Raw genomic sequence first — 19,379 nt, forward strand, 5'->3', positions numbered from 1 at the left:
TTCTTTAAGGCCCAGCGGTGCCAGGGAATAACACCTGAAACCTTCGTGGGTTACCTGCTCTGGCGTACAAGTGACAGAGACACGGGACACTTCCTTCGGCGCCAAAGATCAGCGTTTATTACTGCAGGGATACAGAAATCGCAAGAAGTACAACATAGTGTAGGTTCTGAGAGTCTGCTTCAAATTGCAAAAGGGAATCGCTCCTTTTATACACATTTTCGTCATTGCTCGACATAACGAACAAAAGGTTACAACTCAGTTCCCACAGTAAACTTCAAAAGGATTGCATTCATGTTTTCAGAAGCCCGGAACATGATTATAGTAACATTGCCGGTTCCCAACTGTAAAAGCACATCATCTCGCCATAAGGCACATTCCACTCTAGTTGTAAACAGGCGAAAGAAAGAGACAGGAACAGGTGTAAGAAAGACAGACAACCGTAACAGAAGAGTGTGGGGGCAATATCGGAAGCGTGATCACAGGATCAAAGGACTCAAACCTAACATATGTAAAGCTGAAACAATAGACCAACACGGCAGAATAAGCCTCAAGCTGAGCCATCTGCCTTTGCCGTGTCATTCCCCCGGTCGTAAAGACGACCCCAAAGAATAGAGCTTGGGAATCCCAGGGTCACGAAGCGGACATTGTCCCTTCGCTGGCTACGTGAGGGCAAGAAACAAAATGGATGCCGTATCTAAAAGGGTTCAGATGAAAAAACCCGTAAAGGAGACGAACCCTTCTAAGTAGTGTAGCGTAAACGCATACACCTACTAATCTCGTCATTTACGGTTCATAGATACCAAACTCGTCCATATCTGAGAATGCCCAAAACGTCGTAATGATTCTCACGGAACCTCACCACTCCCAAAATGTTTCTGCAGGATAAGTTCCACCTTTCAGAAATGGAACACGCTCAACTTTAACATCGGATTACAAATCCCGGCATTCGTTCCATGGCTATACATGGCAAGACTCCTTTGAGGCACTCGTTCCTAAGTTGGTGTTCACCAAGGGTACTATTTCCTACCCATATCATGCATTACTTGGACAGGAGGCACTACCCACATGGAAATACAATAGGACCTGGGAACACTCTTGGGGGAGGGGGAAGTTATACAGAAACAGTGGGAAAGGTTGTGTAAAGTCTTACACCATTATCCACTCATCATATAGGGCAAGGAAATTCATTGGAAGGTATGGAATGGCTGGTACTCTACTTCTTCTCACCTACACCACAGGTCTCCCAAAAGGAATCCTAAATTCTGGAGGGGCTGGAGGGAAATAGGAGATGTGCTACATATCCAGTGGCAATGCCCAATATTTTGCCTCTTCTGGGAGGTTGTCGCTGACACGTTGAGGGGCATATTGAGATATCCTCTCCTTTCTGCTCCGGAGGTGGTGTAGACACTGACGAAGGAAAACCGAAACGCGTTTGTCTGCTAAGTGTTTGTTATTAAAGAACGAACTTAACACTTCTCCTACGAGTGCCGGATTTCTTTCCTTTTTACGGGAGATGATCGGAGCGGCAATTTGTGACGTGCGGCGCCACCACGAGAGGCACCCGTCTGCTAGTGCCCCGGTTCTTTTGGCGCAACGGAGTGGCAATATATATATATATATATATATATTTTCAAACACATATGCAGGATGAAACCCTGCTACGCATGGTGGTAATAGACTCTGTCGATCTAGGAGTCAGAGGTGGTAACTATGAGTTATCTTTAAGAAAACTTGAAACAAAGTACATCATAGATTTTCAATGCTTGTCTCCGATGGGACTTAACATGAGTGAAGAATTGAAGGTTCATTTATATGAATAAGCAATGTACATTATGTGATATTTACAGTTATCAGCCTTCTGTTTTTGATTTTAACTTTTTAATTTTTTCAGATGAACTTGGAGGACTAAATGACAATTTTATGTAATGGCATACAGTGACCATTGATGGAATAATGAGTCCAGTGGAACAAGGATTTGTTGGAAATGATCATATTGACATTATTAATTTTGGAACTAGGTCCTTTGATATATTATGAGATCATTGAAGAGTATTTTACAGGTTATCATGAATTTGCCCACTAGGGCGCAACCTGTGCTGACGAAACAGCAACCAATGGGAACACTGGTTTCAGTTTAAGTTGGTTATGTCACATGACCCATTGTGGTTTATGTCATCATCGAACTGATCGATTTTAGATGGTCACTGTGCCTAATTGTGAGATACTGTGCACTTGCAATGGTCATATATCGAATTAATATATGTATAATGAAATTTACGAGTATTTGCTGTGAAATGAATTTTGCTAATATACGGGATACATTTAATGTTATAATTGTGCACAAATACTCTTGGATTATATATTGAGTTATATATATTCCACACACGATATATGGCAAGCTAGTATATTGTTCAGCTAATGTATTTGACTAGACTAATATGTCCTCCTCATTTACTTTGTTTGTCACATGACTTGCACGTAGGGTGTGCTTTGGGATTTTAAAAATGGCCGTTGTTATCGGCCTGACGAGCGTGAACAAGCCGTAAGGGTGAAACGCGTCGTGACTTTTTCCTGTTAAGAATAAAGGATTAACTGCAAACGCTGAGTGTCCAGGTCAACTTCTTAACAACAGAGGTAATTCGGAGGGAATTTCGAGGTCAGCCAGTGACCTAACTTGGACCGCTCAAGACAGCAGCAACGCTCATACTGGCAGTGGTGGAGTGTGTATTAATATAAAAGAGCTGCAGCTGACCTCCTGAGTGTGTGGACGCCGTTCACGGGGCTAGTGATATACCGCCCAAAAAAAACGTTCGAGGAATAACACCGCCAATCCAAAGGTGATGTGAACGGAGTACCGCGGTACACATTTGACGTCTTTCGGTGGTGACTGGAGTGGCGGTTCTCGAAAGAAATACCTGGTGGGTGGGAGACACTTACAGGTATTTCGAGTAAGGTTCGTGCTATCCTTATCACTGCCGGAGTATACGTTATTACTTGGGAGACGGAGAGCGTGTTTGGGCTAATACACAATCACAAGCCATTACACGCGCACAGCGTTTGCTTGCCTGCATTCCACAACATGATGGGAAATTTGGATGCTCGTCGTAAACAGACGTTTGATAAACTTTTCTTCACGGAGACAAGTAATCACATTGAAGATGTACAAATCTCGGCTAATATTACCTTGGAAGTGAACTTGCAAACCAAATTGAGTATGTTGGAGAAATTGTACAAAAAAGAACTGTCCAAATGGTGGGAGGCGGAATCGCTTCAAAGATACATTGATGTAAAAAGAGTACCAAGAGGTCTTCGAATCTTTACCATCCCCACCTATGAGGACCCCGATCAAGAAATGTTAGAAGAGTGGTCGGATAACTCGGGGAACTGTTCGTATAGCATGATGAAAATCCTTGTGAAATACGCCATCAAAGATCGTGCAAAATTATTGCTGGAAATTGAGAAACTGCTATCGGAAATCAGTTCCATGATGTCTAAAGAAGCACTGGATGAACATCAAAAAAATCTGTCAATAAAAATGGACAAGTTAGAACAGGAAATCACGGCAAAAAAACAACGCAAATTCATTCGTGATTTTAAAGATTATCAATCAGGGCGAACTCTAACTTTCCAGAAAAAGTATGATCATCTTTTCGATAAGAAAACAGGGATGGTAATCATGAGTTCTGCTCGAACGGGCTGTCGTCAGGAAGTGGTGGAAAGCGATGTGTCTGATGGAAATATCTCTGAGGGCTCTGTCTCATCTAACAATGGAACCGCCCAGGAACCTATGATGGATCCGAAAAAGAAGACACATTTTTTGTTACAGTTTCAGATGCTAAGTCAAAACAGGACAGAGTCATTCCAAAATGGGGGGAATCAGAGAGGTCGAGGGCGTGGAAACAGAGGAGGAACAAACGCAACAAAAAGGCAAAAAAAAGGAGGAACAAACGCTGCACAGGCTCCAATGGGAATGGCAACAAGGAGCCAAATGCAGAAATGAATATGACAGTTGTTAACCTATCACGGCGGGTTTTGACCCAAGAGGAAAGAGATACCTTGGCATTGGGTTTATCGTTTTGTCCCTCTCAAAATCTTAATTTTGCACAAACACGCATTGACCTTTTCTTGTTCTCACGTAAACTCAAACTGAAGAAATGGTTCTGCACTAAACCGAAAGACAAAGGAACTGTGAGTAACATCAATGTTTACAGTAATCTTGATGTTAATGATGTGGAACTATTACATGAGCTACATATGGATGAAGTAGATACAGAAACTGTACCTGAATGGGACACGTGGGGAACTGAATGTAATATCAATCCAGGTTCCAAGTTTAAACCGAAATCTATATTCTTGCCAGCAATTCATTGTGATGCAATTGACGTGTTTGAACGGGGGGTTTTAAAGGACCTGTTGAAAATACGCTACAATAAGACACCTAATTGTAATAAGAACCTGTCTAACAGTCAATATACTGCATTGGAAACACTCAAATTGGATACTGACATTGTCATTCGACAATCTGATAAAGGGGGCAATGTCGTGGTTCTCGACAAAGACAAATACCTCTTAGAGGGAGCCAGACAACTGAGTGATGAAAATTGCTACAGTATATGTAATAAGGACATACTGTTGGAATCTCACACCACCTTTAGAGAATTATTGCTGGAATGGAGGGACCAAGGGTTGATAGAATGGGAAGAATATCAGTACCTATACTGTGCCCATCCCAAGATACCAATACTATATCTTCTCCCCAAGCTTCATAAAGATCAGCTCAATCCTCCAGGTCGTCCCATAGTATCCCTTGTGGGATCCCTGTTGGAAAACACCTCCAGATACATAGATCACTATTTAAGACCTTTTGTGATCGCATTACCATCTTACATCAGAGACACTACTCACTTCCTTAGTACCATCAATGAAATCCATTGGGAGACTAACTTCACCCTGGTGACTCTGGATGTGAGTAGTCTCTATACTAGCATCAAACACTATCTGGGATTGGAAGCAGTAAGACACTTCTTGAAGACGAGATCAATTTCTTTACTTTACCACTCACAAATGATCGTGGCAATGATTGAGTTTTGTCTGACCAATAATTTCTTTTATTTTGATGATGTCTTGTATCGTCAGTCACAGGGCACAGCCATGGGGACCTGCTTCGCCCCCAGCTATGCTAACCTTTTCATGGGCTGGTGGGAGGAGCAGGTCGTCAGGGAAATGGCAGAATTTGACAACGTGGCCCTGTGGCTGCGATACATTGACGACATTTTTTTCATTTCGAATGGGGATGCTATCTCAGCTAAACAATTTGTCGATAAGTTGAATACTAATTGTCTCAACTTACATTTAACAGAACACATCAGTCAGACAAGTATGGAGTTTTTAGATGTAAAAGTGGAAGTGAGAAATGATACACTGACCACGAAACTCTTCAGAAAAAGCACAGCAGGCAATAGCATCCTCAGAGCTTCAAGCTGCCATCCAAAGAGTCTAGTGTACAGCATTCCGTATGGCGAGCTGTTGCGCGCTAAGCGGAATTGCAGTACCTTGGAGGGGTTTGAAGAGGAGAAGGTTATTATGTGTCAGCGATTTTTGAGCCGAGGATACAGAAAGCAGGTGATTGATAGAGCGACACAACGTGTCAGTATCAAAACCAGGGAAGAACTGTTGCACCCTAGAGAGACCAAAGAAGAATCAGATACAGTCAGATTCATAACCACATTCACGGGCCAGTCTCATGAAGTTCGTAAAATCCTTAAGAAACATTGGCATGTTCTGAATACAGACGAACACCTGAGAAAATATCTCCAGGAGAATCCACAGATCACTTTCCGTAAGGGGAGAACCCTGCGTGATGAACTTAGCCAGAACTATGTCACCAAATGTGGTAAAAAAGAAAAAGGTACCCGTGTAGGCTTTACTTGCTGTGGGAAGTGCAAGGCGTGCAGGAATAGTCAGAGTTGTAAAACTCTGACTATTCCTGATACCAGCAGAGAATTTACTATTCGCAAACATCTCACTTGCAATACTCCATACAGTGTGTATGTACTTATATGCCCGTGCAACAAGTGGTATGTGGGAAGTACCAAACATGAGGCCAAGAAAAGAGTGCTGGAGCATTTGCGGGCCATACGCTCCCACAATAAATTGTACCCCGTTGCTAGACATTTTTTTCAAACACATATGCAGGATGAAACCCTGCTACGCATGGTGGTAATAGACTCTGTCGATCTAGGAGTGAGAGGTGGTAACTATGAGTTATCTTTAAGAAAACTTGAATCAAAGTACATCATAGATTTTCAATGCTTGTCTCCGATGGGACTTAACTTGAGTGAAGAATTGAAGGTTCATTTATATGAATAAGCAATGTACATTATGTGATATTTACAGTTATCAGCCTTCTGTTTTTGATTTTAACATTTTAATTTTTTCAGATGAACTTGGAGGACTAAATGACAATTTTATGTCATGGCATACAGTGACCATTGATGGAATAATGAGTCCAGTGGAACAAGGATTTGTTGGAAACGATCATATTGACATTATTAATTTTGGAACTAGGTCCTTTGATATATTATGAGATCATTGAAGAGTATTTTACAGGTTATCATGAATTTGCCCACTAGGGCGCAACCTGTGCTGACGAAACAGCAACCAATGGGAACACTGGTTTCAGTTTAAGTTGGTTATGTCACATGACCCATTGTGGTTTATGTTATCATCGAACTGATCGATTTTAGATGGTCACTGTGCCTAATTGTGAGATACTGTGCACTTTCAATGGTCATATATCGAATTAATATATGTATAATGAAATTTACGAGTATTTGCTGTGAAATGAATTTTGCTAATATACGGGATACATTTAATGTTATAATTGTGCACAAATACTCTTGGATTATATATTGAGTTATATATATTCCACACACGATATATGGCAAGCTAGTATATTGTTCAGCTAATGTATTTGACTAGACTAATATGTCCTCCTCATTTACTTTGTTTGTCACATGACTTGCACGTAGGGTGTGTTTTGGGATTTTAAAAATGGCCGTTGTTATCGGCCTGACGAGCGTGAACAAGCCGTAAGGGTGAAACGCGTCGTGACTTTTTCCTGTTAAGAATAAAGGATTAACTGCAAACGCTGAGTGTCCAGGTCAACTTCTTGACGTGAGAGGTAATTCGGAGGGAATTTCGAGGTCAGCCAGTGACCTAACTTGGACCGCTCAAGACAGCAGCAACGCTCATACTGGCAGTGGTGGAGTGTATATATATATATATATATATATATATATATATATATATATATACATATTTATGCACACAACACTTGGTAAAGACTACTGTAGGAATATCAATATGTACCTAGAAGAAGCAATATTTACATGAGCTGATGTGCACAGGAATCTTGTGGTGAGGTATGCACATTTTTTCCAATAATTGTAATAGCTTATGTATACATATATATACATGACATTTCTTTAAACGTTTGCAATGATCTACACCTTCATAAGTCAACTGTAATAGTTTTCAAATGGTTTGCACAGCTGTACACACTTGTTTCATTATGATGTAAAAGTAAAAGTGGTATTTTCCTCTACTTGAAACTAAAACATGCACTCAAAAGCAAGCTACAAAGGCGACTTTTAGAAGTTACATGTGGGTGGAAAAAACATACATCCCTACCTTCTTCTTAAAAAGTGTGATGGGCTTCCAGATTTTCAGTGTGTATTTAAATAAGTATGAAGTAATCAATAGAACATAGCATTTTAATTAGCTACCCTATTGATTTGTTTGTTAAGGGTAGCAATAATGCCTGCCAGAGCATTAACCACAGTGTTAACAAATGGATTTTCACCTATGTTTCATATATAAATGTCCATTTCATACCTAAACTTCCTTAGAGTTACAGGTAGCTGTCTGACTGCATAGGCTAGTCAGAAACAGAAAACGCCTCCCTTACACCCCGATCAAACTTCCCTGGGAAATGGACAGCACAACATTAAGGACCCAATATATATCTATGTTGGCGACCCATTTCTCTGCCAGTGTGATGAAGTAAATTACTTTGTCACCCTGACGGAAATGCCACCCACCTAATTTAAAAAAGAGCGCCAAGTTAGTGGGCATTTCTAAAGCATTGGCAGAAACCACCATCACAGCAGTTGCTATCAATGCTTTTTCACTTTTTTGCAGGGCTCCATCAACATGATGGAGCCTTGCACTCAACAGTTTTCCTTATTTTTTGAAAAAAATAAATCCTAAAGTGGAATTTTCTATTTGAAAATAAAGAAACATAATGCCCCCTCACCAGGGGAACACTCTACCATGGAGAGGGGACCTTTTTTCTGACCCCTACCGCCAGGGTTTGCCTGGCAGTGACACACAGTAAACAATGGCTATATGCCCACCAATCTAATTTAGTCGGGTCATTGGGTAGGTTTACCCAAGGTGATGATCACTGCTGTTGCCAAACTTAAGGTGCACCTACATTCAAGTCTGGTGGGTGGACTACCATGTTGGTGAGTAGGTAACACCATTGCGACAGAGTTACTCCACCACCCACTTTTAAATTAGGCCTTACATCTGGATTGTTGCCCACAGAACAGTGGAGCTGCTCACGTTAGTGAAGGAAGAGATTACTAAGGCTAAGAAATTGGGAATTTCTTCAATTCTCCCTGTGGCCAGGTTGTATGGAGTTTAGAGGGAACAAGAGTTGAACAGAAGGAAATTACACTCCTCCTCTATTTCATTTCTGAAGTTCAGATGACAATAGAACATTTCCAGTGTAGCATAACCATGCCACTTTATTGTAGAACTATGACAACATTACTTTGGTTTCACCTCTTTAAAACCCAACATGACCCATTCTCAAATAAATCTGTGTAATACAAAAGAAAAAAAGAAGTTGGATAGAATTGTATCTCCATTTATCTTTTCAATCTTAGGCCTAAGGGAGATAGTTTCTTTCTATCCCCCAAGGACATAGGCCAGAGGTCTGGGTCCTGTTTAAATTAACTTAACTGTTGTTGACATTGTCCTTCTATTAGAAAGTGTCTCTTTTGTGTGGTCACCTCCATATTGTGTTTCATATTTTTACTCTGCTCAGTGGAAAATTGCTGTATATGCTTCAACTCCTAAAACATTACAGAATTGTCTCACTCCTAATTGGCTATATAAATGTCCAGGAAGATTATAGTATATGGTACAAAAATACACCAATTGCAAGGAAGTTAAATGCTGCCTGTAGACTGAATCAGTAGATACATATTGTGTCATCCAGTAGCACACACACTGCCATCCTTTAGACTGACAAGAAAAACATGGAATCAGACCTTCATATGTAGCTTAACTGCTGCAGCTTTTAAGTCGCACAGGAGACTTGCTAAAATAATACTTTTTGACATGAAGGAACCCTATTCTTAAATATCTAGGAAGTTGCCTCTATATTCGTGTTAGACCCAACCTCCTTGGTGTGGTATTTCCTTGACATTGTGCTTTCACTTACCTGTTTTTGCTGACCTCCTTTTTATTGGCATAAGGACTTCGTGCACTTTAACCCTTCTAACCAATTGCAAAGTGCTTGTGCTCTCTCTCACTAAAACATGTTAAAATTGGCCTACATCTAAATGCCACATTTAATTTACTTATGCAATGGTACTAAATGTACCTAGGGTATGTAAATTAAATGCTACCGGTGGGCAGCAGCACACATTGTGCCACCCACTAAAGTAGCACTGCAAATCATGTTTCACCCCTACCACTCCAGTATGTAGTGCTTTTAAAATTGTTATTTCAACCTGGTAAAATAAACCTTTTGGCAGGCCTAAATATTCCTTTTTAATATTTATAAGTCACTGCTTTATCAGGCTCTAAAGCCTCATAGGGAAGGGTGCATGGCATCTAAAAAGAAGGACATGTGTATTTAAGTTTTACATCTCCTGGCAGTGAAAAACTAAAATTGTTTTTCACTGTTTTAAGGCTATTTCTCCCATTGACAAAGACAGTGTTACCTTATTAAATTTAGTAAGGGCTGACTTCAGTTTCAGATAAGAAAGAGGAATGCTGTTTCTACTCAAATAAATATGCATTTTAAAATTCTCTTTAATTTTAAAGTCTGATTATAAGTTACTATTCTAAAAATGACACTTTTAGAAATTTGCCATTTGTCTACCTAAACCAAATGTGCTTTTCTTCCAGTTCAGGGTCACATGGCTGTGAATATCTCTGCAATTGTGGGTTGTCTATTCCTTCCAGACATGGAAATAAAGGAGGCCTCATGTGGAGAATGATGATCTTCCTGACAGGATGGCTGGGGAGGAGCTGTGCCTTGCACTGATTGCATTTAAAAGGGCCCTACCTCTAGCATGCACAAAATAACCTGCCACAAGGCATGTTCTTCCTTTATAACCCTAGACAGTTTGGTGCCAGGATCGGGGAAATAACTGACCAGAACCGGTTTTGGGTGTATGCCAGGGAATTTCCCCTTACAAAGGTTGGCACCAGGTATAAAATTGGTACCTTCAGAACCTCTTGCTAGAACACTCCTTGAGCTTTGAAAGCTACTGAAGAATTCTACCCTTCTGCCTGCTTGCCCTGAACCGAGCCTCCCCAGAAGTGACTTCAAGGGTCTATTGGCTGACGTCCTGTTTGAGCTGCATGGACACAACAAACTTCCAGGGGCCTCCCTGCCGCTGCCCAGTTGACCAGCACCAACTGTACCTGACTGGCCTCTTCTTGATTGGATCCTGATCCCCAAGAGTTTCTCCCAGGTCCTTGACCCTTGGCTGGCATCAGAGTATACTCCTCCTCATCTCAGGGTGGGAATACGGAGGTTTTGGGATCCTCGCAACTAGGAAGTGACCTCTTCACGCCAAGAAACAAGCTCCCACAACAACAGCTAATGCAAAGCTCTGAGACCTGCATTTTACACCTACATTGGCTATCTTCGAGGACCTCCAACACGAAGCTCTAGTGAGACCTGCACTTCGGGTCAATAGCTACAACCCACATTGACCGCCAACGCAAACCTCGAGTGAGGATCGGCTCTTCGTGCTACAACAGCCACTGTCAGAGATGCCCAACCTGACAAGGGCCTCTTCATACCCAAAGTGAATGGTAGCTCCTTGTGGGAACTTGAAAAGGTAACTCTTCAACAGGATGAACCTGGTTGACTGTATCTGACCCGTGCTCTACTGCAGTGAACCTGAACTTGTGACGTAACCCTCGCCCGGGGCAACCAGATAATCGCATGTGGCAATTTATGCTTTTTGCATCTTCACTTTAAACTTTGTAAACTTATACTATGAGTTTTACTGGTTGCATGTTTGTCATTTTATATATTAAATTGTACTCTATTGCTCTAGAAGGATTTGGGAATTTTCTTGTGTTGTGATTTTACTTTATGATACAAAAAGGCATGATGGACGGAGCGTTTGAGCAAATCAAACACTCACCCCCAGTCAACTGATCTGGGTTTAATCCATCACCATTCTTTTGCCCACTCAGCCACCCCATTTCAGACATGGCTATATGCAAATCAGTCTGACTCTGTGCCTCATGGGAACAGTCCAGCCCGAACTGCCAAGCCATGTCTTCCATGGACCGGAAACAAGTATCCTGGGACCGGTTTCGGATTCATAATCCTCATCAGCCAGACTATCTTGAATCCAGTGGCCAAGTGATCAAGGGACTCACGTCTGAGCATACCCTGCCACACTTAGGGCGAACAAAGCGATACAAAAGGGGATGATGGACGGAGCATTTGAGCAAATCAAACACTCACCCCCAGTCAACTGATCTGGGTTTAATCCATCACCATTCTTTAGCCCACTCAGCCACCCCATTTCAGACATGGCTATATGCAAATCAGTCTGACTCTGTGCCTCATGGGAACAGTCCAGCCCGAACTGCCAAGCCATGTCTTCCATGGACCGGAAACAAGCATCCTGGGACCGTTTTCGGATTCATAATCCTCATCAGCCAGGCTATCTTGAATCCAGTGGCGAAGTGAGCAAGGGACTCACTTCTGAGCATACCCTGCCACACTTAGGGCGAACAAAGCGATACAAAAGGGGATGATGGACGGAGCATTTGAGCAAATCAAACACTCACCCCCAGTCAACTGATCTGGGTTTAATCCATCACCATTCTTTAGCCCACTCAGCCACCCCATTTCAGACATGGCTATATGCAAATCAGTCTGACTCTGTGCCTCATGGGAACAGTCCAGCCTGAACTGCCAAGTCATGTCTTCCATGGACCGGAAACAAGCATCCTGGGACCGTTTTCGGATTCATAATCCTCATCAGCCAGGCTATCTTGAATCCAGTGGCGAAGTGAGCAAGGGACTCACGTCTGAGCATACCCTGCCACACTTAGGGTGAACAAAGCGATACAAAAGGAGATGATGGACGGAGCGTTTGAGCAAATCAAACACTCACCCCCAGTCAACTGATCTGGGTTTAATCCATCACCATTCTTTAGCCCACTCAGCCACCCCATTTCAGACATGGCTATATGCAAATCAGTCTGACTCTGTGCCTCATGGGAACAGTCCAGCCCGAACTGCCAAGCCATGTCTTCCATGGACCGGAAACAAGCATCCTGGGACCGGGTTCGGATTCCTAATCCTCATCAGCCAGGCTATCTTGAATCCAGTGGCCAAGTGAGCAAGGGACTCAGGTCTGAGCATACCCTGCCACACTTAGGGCGAACAAAGCGATACAAAAGGGGATGATGGACGGAGCGTTTGAGCAAATCAAACACTCACCCCCAGTTAACTGAGCTGGGTTTAATCCATCACCATTCTTTAGCCCACTCAGCCACCCCATTTCAGACATGGCTATATGCAAATCAGTCTGACTCTGTGCCTCATGGGAACAGTCCAGCCCGAACTGCCAAGCCATGTCTTCTATGGACCGGAAACAAGCATCCTGGGACCGGTTTCGGATTCATAATCCTCATCAGCCAGGCTATCTTGAATCCAGTGGCCAAGTGAGCAAGGGACTCACGTCTGAGCATACCCTGCCACACTTAGGGCGAACAAAGCGATACAAAAGGGGATGATGGACGGAGCGTTTGAGCAAATCAAACACTCACCCCCAGTCAACTGATCTGGGTTTAATCCATCACCATTCTTTAGCCCACTCAGCCACCCCATTTCAGACATGGCTATATGCAAATCAGTCTGACTCTGTGCCTCATGGGAACAGTCCAGCCCGAACTGCCAAGCCATGTCTTCCATGGACCGGAAACAAGCATCCTGGGACCGGTTTCGGATTCATAATCCTCATCAGCCAGGCTATCTTGAATCCAGTGGCCAAGTGAGCAAGGGACTCACGTCTGAGCATACCCTGCCACACTTAGGGCGAACAAAGCGATACAAAAGGGGATGATGGACGGAGCGTTTGAGCAAATCAAACACTCACCCCCAGTCAACTGATCTGGGTTTAATCCATCACCATTCTTTAGCCCACTCAGCCATCCCATTTCAGACATGGCTATATGCAAATCAGTCTGACTCTGTGCCTCATGGGAACAGTCCAGCCCGAACTGCCAAGCCATGTCTTCCATGGACCGGAAACAAGCATCCTGGGACCGGTTTCGGATTCATAATCCTCATCAGCCAGGCTATCTTGAATCCAGTGGCCAAGTGAGCAAGGGACTCACGTCTGAGCATACCCTGCCACACTTAGGGCGAACAAAGCGATACAAAAGGGGATGATGGACGGAGCGTTTGAGCAAATCAAACACTCACCCCCAGTCAACTGATCTGCGTTTAATCCATCACCATTCTTTAGCCCACTCAGCCACCCCATTTCAGACATGGCTATATGCAAATCAGTCTGACTCTGTGCCTCATGGGAACAGTCCAGCCCGAACTGCCAAGCCATGTCTTCCATGGACCGGAAACAAGCATCCTGGGACCGGTTTCGGATTCATAATCCTCATCAGCCAGGCTATCTTGAATCCAGTGGCCAAGTGAGCAAGGGACTCACGTCTGAGCATACCCTGCCACACTTAGGGCGAACAAAGCAATACAAAAGGGGATGATGGACGGAGCATTTGAGCAAATCAAACACTCACCCCCAGTCAACTGATCTGGGTTTAATCCATCACCATTCTTTAGCCCACTCAGCCACCCCATTTCAGACATGGCTATATGCAAATCAGTCTGACTCTGTGCCTCATGGGAACAGTCCAGCCCGAACTGCCAAGCCATGTCTTCCATGGACCGGAAACAAGCATCCTGGGACCGGTTTCGGATTCATAATCCTCATCAGCCAGGCTATCTTGAATCCAGTGGCCAAGTGAGCAAGGGACTCACGTCTGAGCATACCCTGCCACACTTAGGGCGAACAAAGCGATACAAAAGGGGATGATGGACGGAGCGTTTGAGCAAATCAAACACTCACCCCGGTCCATGGAAGACATGGCTTGGCAGTTGGGGCTGGACTGTTCCCATGAGGCACAGGGTCAGACTGATTTGCATATAGCCATGTCTGAAATGGGGTGGCTGAGTGGGCTAAAGAATGGTGATGGATTAAACCCAGATCAGTTGACTGGGAGTGAGTGTTTGATTTGCTCAAACGCTCCGTCCATCATCCCCTTTTGTATCGCTTTGTTCGCCCTAAGTGTGGCAGGGTATGCTCAGACGTGAGTCCCTTGCTCACTTGGCCACTGGATTCAAGATAGCCTGGCTGATGAGGATTATGAATCCGAAACCGGTCCCAGGATGCTTGTTTCCGGTCCATGGAAGACATGGCTTGGCAGTTCGGGCTGGACTGTTCCCATGAGGCACAGGGTCAGACTGATTTGCATATAGCCATGTCTGAAATGGGGTGGCTGAGTGGGCTAAAGAATGGTGATGGATTAAACCCAGATCAGTTGACTGGGAGTGAGTGTTTGATTTGCTCAAACGCTCCGTCCATCATCCCCTTTTGTATCGCTGTGATTTTACTTTATTACTGTTTGAGTGCTGCACAAATAATTTACACATTGCTTTAAAACCTAACTGCGTTTGTGCCAAGCTACTAGATGGTCAAACAAAGGTTTACTAGATGACTTTTGTCATTCACCCTGACACGGATTGGGTTTATTATTTGAGTGGGGATTCTACCCCTCTTGAAAAATGACCCAGAATCTTCCAGTTGTTATTTCGCTAGGGAATGTGAATTGTGTCAAATACTTTACAGTAAGGCAAACAAGTTGAACTACAAAAGAGGGAATGTTGCCCCTTGGGAAATTTTTCTCATTGGTTAGAGTGCTAACATTAAAACACTCAAGTTTAATCGGTATATGATGTAAAATAGCGGCAGAATATGTTCAGCCTTAACGTGGTCTTCCCCCAAACATTTTGCCCTTACCCGTAGGACTACTAACCCATGCTAAAGTGCTTTTACTCAGTCCCTAAAGCATGTCAAATTGTCCTACATTTGATTGACATATTTAATTTACTTATAAGTCCCTAGTAAAATGGTATACTATATACTCAGAGCCTGAAAGTTACATTTCGACAAGTGGGCCTGCAGCACTTATTTTGCCAACCGTTGAAGTAGTTCTTTAAAACATATCTCAGCCCTGCCATTGTAGTCTGACAACAATTTTAAACTGCCAATTTGATTTGACAAAATAACCCATTTGCAAAGCCTAAATCTCCCCTTTTAATACATATATGACCCCCTTACGGTAGGGCCTAAGCAACCCACAGGGCAAGGAGTAATGTTTCTAAAAATGAAGGCATTTACTTTTAAGGTTTACATGTCCTGGTAGTGAAAAACACTGCCATTTATTTTTCACTACTATGAGGCCTACCTCCCCCATAGGATAACATTGGGTTACCTTCCTATATTTAATAAGCGATAACTTTGATTGGTGCAGGTTGAAAGTCATGTTTGGTGTCTGAGGAACTATAATTTAAATTCCTCTATAATGGTGAAGTCAGATTTTAACAGGCTCATGCATCAACCATATTTGCGAGCGCAAACGGTGCAATTCGCAAAAATCATCCGTTTGCACCCGCAAAATGGGCTTCTGCGATGCATCAACGTGTCAGCCTCTCGCAATGTAAGAAATCCCTAATTATTGAGATTTCTTAAATTGCAATTCCATTTAAGGAATTGCAAATTGTGAGTCCTTAAATGCAATGCATGATGGAATCGCAAATTGCGATTTCGCTACTAGGGGGTGCAAATTACAGTCAAGTTGAACTTGATGGTAATTTGCAAAAACGTTGAAAAATGCACTAAAGTGCCTTTTTCAAAGTTGTAGGTTACACACACACTTGCCCTCGAGGCATGTGTGTGTGCAACATGTGTGCACATATCAATTTCAGGGGTGCAACAGGGTGTCCTTTTGACACTCTTGCCCCCTTGAAATTGCATCCGCAATTTGCGAGTACCTATTGGTACTCGCAAATTGCGCATGTATTCTCCCATTCATTCCTATGGGCCGGTAGGCCCATAGGAAGGAATGGTGGGAAGGCATTCCTTAATTGTGACTCGCAATTGGCGAGTCGCAATTTAGGAATGTTTGGGAATCGCTAATTTTATAGTGATTCCTACATGCATAGGCTTTTGCAATTTGTTATTTGCGATTCCTTAATAACTGTGATTTCAACTGACCAGTGCTTTGGCTAGGAAAGGTCAGTTGGGTTGTACAAGCTAAAATATTTATATGTAATGTTCTCCATAATACAAGACAATAGATCGTAACAATAGGACAGAAACCTATTATTTTCAGGAAAAATGTATTTAATGAGTAAGTATATTCATGGGGAAAATATCTCATTCTTAAAATCAAAACATGACTCATTATTAACCTATAATCTGTCTTTCACTTGCAGTTTCAAAATAGAGGCTGCACTTCTTAGAAATGTATAAATGTACAACCTTAACTTATATTGTGTCTGGCCTCTTTGAACTGAGAGATTTAGCAAGCATATTTAAAACTACTAGAAGCTCTGAAGCACTTTAAACCAACACACATAGCTAATTAAAAACATGGTTATATTTGTAAACATGAATACTGTAATGCATAGAAATATATGTGCATGAATGAAACAGGATTTAGATTTTCACATGAGTTTCCAGGAGTTACTCCCATGCACTTGCTAGTGAATCCTTCCAAAGTGGCCCCTCACCCCCAAATCCTCTGGGCAAGCAGAAGAACAGAAGAGGACTGGACCTTCTTTACGTGACATTTGTGGAGACCTGAAGATTTGTACTTGCTCCTACCTGTATCAAGAACAGAGAAGTGGACTCCAAGAGTTAGTTAGTTAGTTGACCTTGTGTGGCTACAAGGACAAGCTAACCTTTCGCAAAAAGAAACTCCCAAAGTGAAGTTTGTTTTCTGTAAAACAAAATACAGCTGATCCTGACACACCAGGAGTTTTCTCTCAGGCTATGGGGGGAAGGGGTGAGGGGGTCAAGGGGGTTGCTTTCTTTCTTTTTTCCAGTAAGGGACTTCCAAGTTTTTCCTGTCAGTCCCAAAAATAAAAGAAAATATATCAAACAATCTGCTCTAAATTGGGTGGATGAACTGAAATATTTCCACCGAAGACCCTAAGTATGTCAGGCCGTCGTTTTGAGAGTGGGTGGCCCACCAGTTTGGTGAATGCAAACATGGCAGAAAACCCTCTCTGCCAAAGTCTAAATAACCCCTCAAATTCCATTAAAACATTCTTGACTGGGTGAAGGTGCAAACAGTATCCAGCCATCAAAAAGTGGACATTCAATAGTGTGAAATTAGAATTCTCCCACTGAGAGGTTTTCAAGCCAACACCAATGGCTTCTGTTAGACTTTAACTAATGGCTATCTGAATTTGAGAGGACTTCACCAGGTACAGCCATCAACCTCACCCTGCTGGCATATTTCAACTTCCAGAAAAAAGGCATAGGGCTTATTTTAGAGTTTTGTGGATGGTCACTCCTTCACAAATGTGACAGATATCCCTTTCCACTGTGTTGCAAGTGCATGATATCCAATGGCACTTAGAATATGGCAGATGGGAAACTGTGGTGGAGTAACCTGTCCAACATACTCTTAATCGGGCCCTAAGTCAGAAGGTAACTTCTTTGAGCAAGTTCTCATGCTAGGTTTAGTTGGCCTTGATTGCATGGAGTTCAGTCTCAACTTGTGCCTAGGTAACGGTCTACTCCAATTTATTAAAAATGCAAAGGTTGGATTTGAATAGTTTTTGTATAATTTTCCATGATTTTCAGAAATATTTCTTGGTATTTTTACTGCATTGTGTTTCCACTTTGTTTTATTGGCACTGCTAATTACTTACACACTTGTGTAACACCTGCCTGCTCTGTGCCATAACTACAAAAGTTGAGCATTGTCTTAAGTTATTGAAAGTGAGAGACATATTTATCATTGTTTCCTGCAACGTGGCAAGCCACCTTGCTATGCTATGTGAAAGGGAGGTCGCGGGAATGCAAATGTGCAAAACTTCCTAGGCAATCATGAAAAAGGGAAGCTAATGCAAGGAGGGACGGACAACTAAGTAAATGCACATACATACATGTATTATTTATTTCTCAAAACCATATTTTATACACAAAATTATAAAAATGACAATTCATAAATCACAATAACACAAAGGAGATTTTTTTAAAAACAATAATAAAACATCAACATAGAAGCAAATAGACAATTAACATTTAAAACCGAAGGTGGCAAGTTTATGTTTTTCGACGCGCGTTTCGGCGTTCAAGACAACGCCTTCTTCAGGAGCCACACAATTTTCTGCAACATAACAGAAAAACATATATTATAGCAACCCTATTTATTATCATTGTAACCATCAGTTAGTGCATTTCCATTTAATAAAAAGAGTTTGTCCTCCACTACCTAGCTATTAGACCCTATTGGTACAACAAAAGATTATATTCAAACGGACACAGTCATTGACAGCGTGAATAGCTTAAAGAAAACATGATAAAACCAGCAGTCGATACATGACCGTTTCTTACAAAAAATTATTCACAACCAATCATTTAAATGAAACAGTCAAAAATTCATGGGTTCATCATTTTAGACCTAGCATATATATGCAGATGTCTATGTCTTATTATGCTGAGTAAAACATTCCTATTTGTATCAAAAATATCAAATATACCAAGTGCATACAATTAGACTTACTAAAATCAGGGACAGGATATGATTGTCTTCGTGCCTTTACTTGATATGGCTACGATTTCTAACGTGCACTGCAGACTTTCCAAAAGGATGAGGTAGTTCTTACAGCAATGGTAGAGTTACCTATTTATTCAAGGGTAAGAAGTACCAATAAGAAATATATATAGAGGGCTTACTCTAGGATCTATATTACCTAAAGATAAACTAACTAGAGTAGGCCTAAAATT

The sequence above is a fragment of the Lissotriton helveticus genome, chromosome 1_2, assembly GCF_964261635.1.
Source record: "Lissotriton helveticus chromosome 1_2, aLisHel1.1, whole genome shotgun sequence".
NCBI lineage: Eukaryota > Metazoa > Chordata > Amphibia > Caudata > Salamandridae > Lissotriton > Lissotriton helveticus.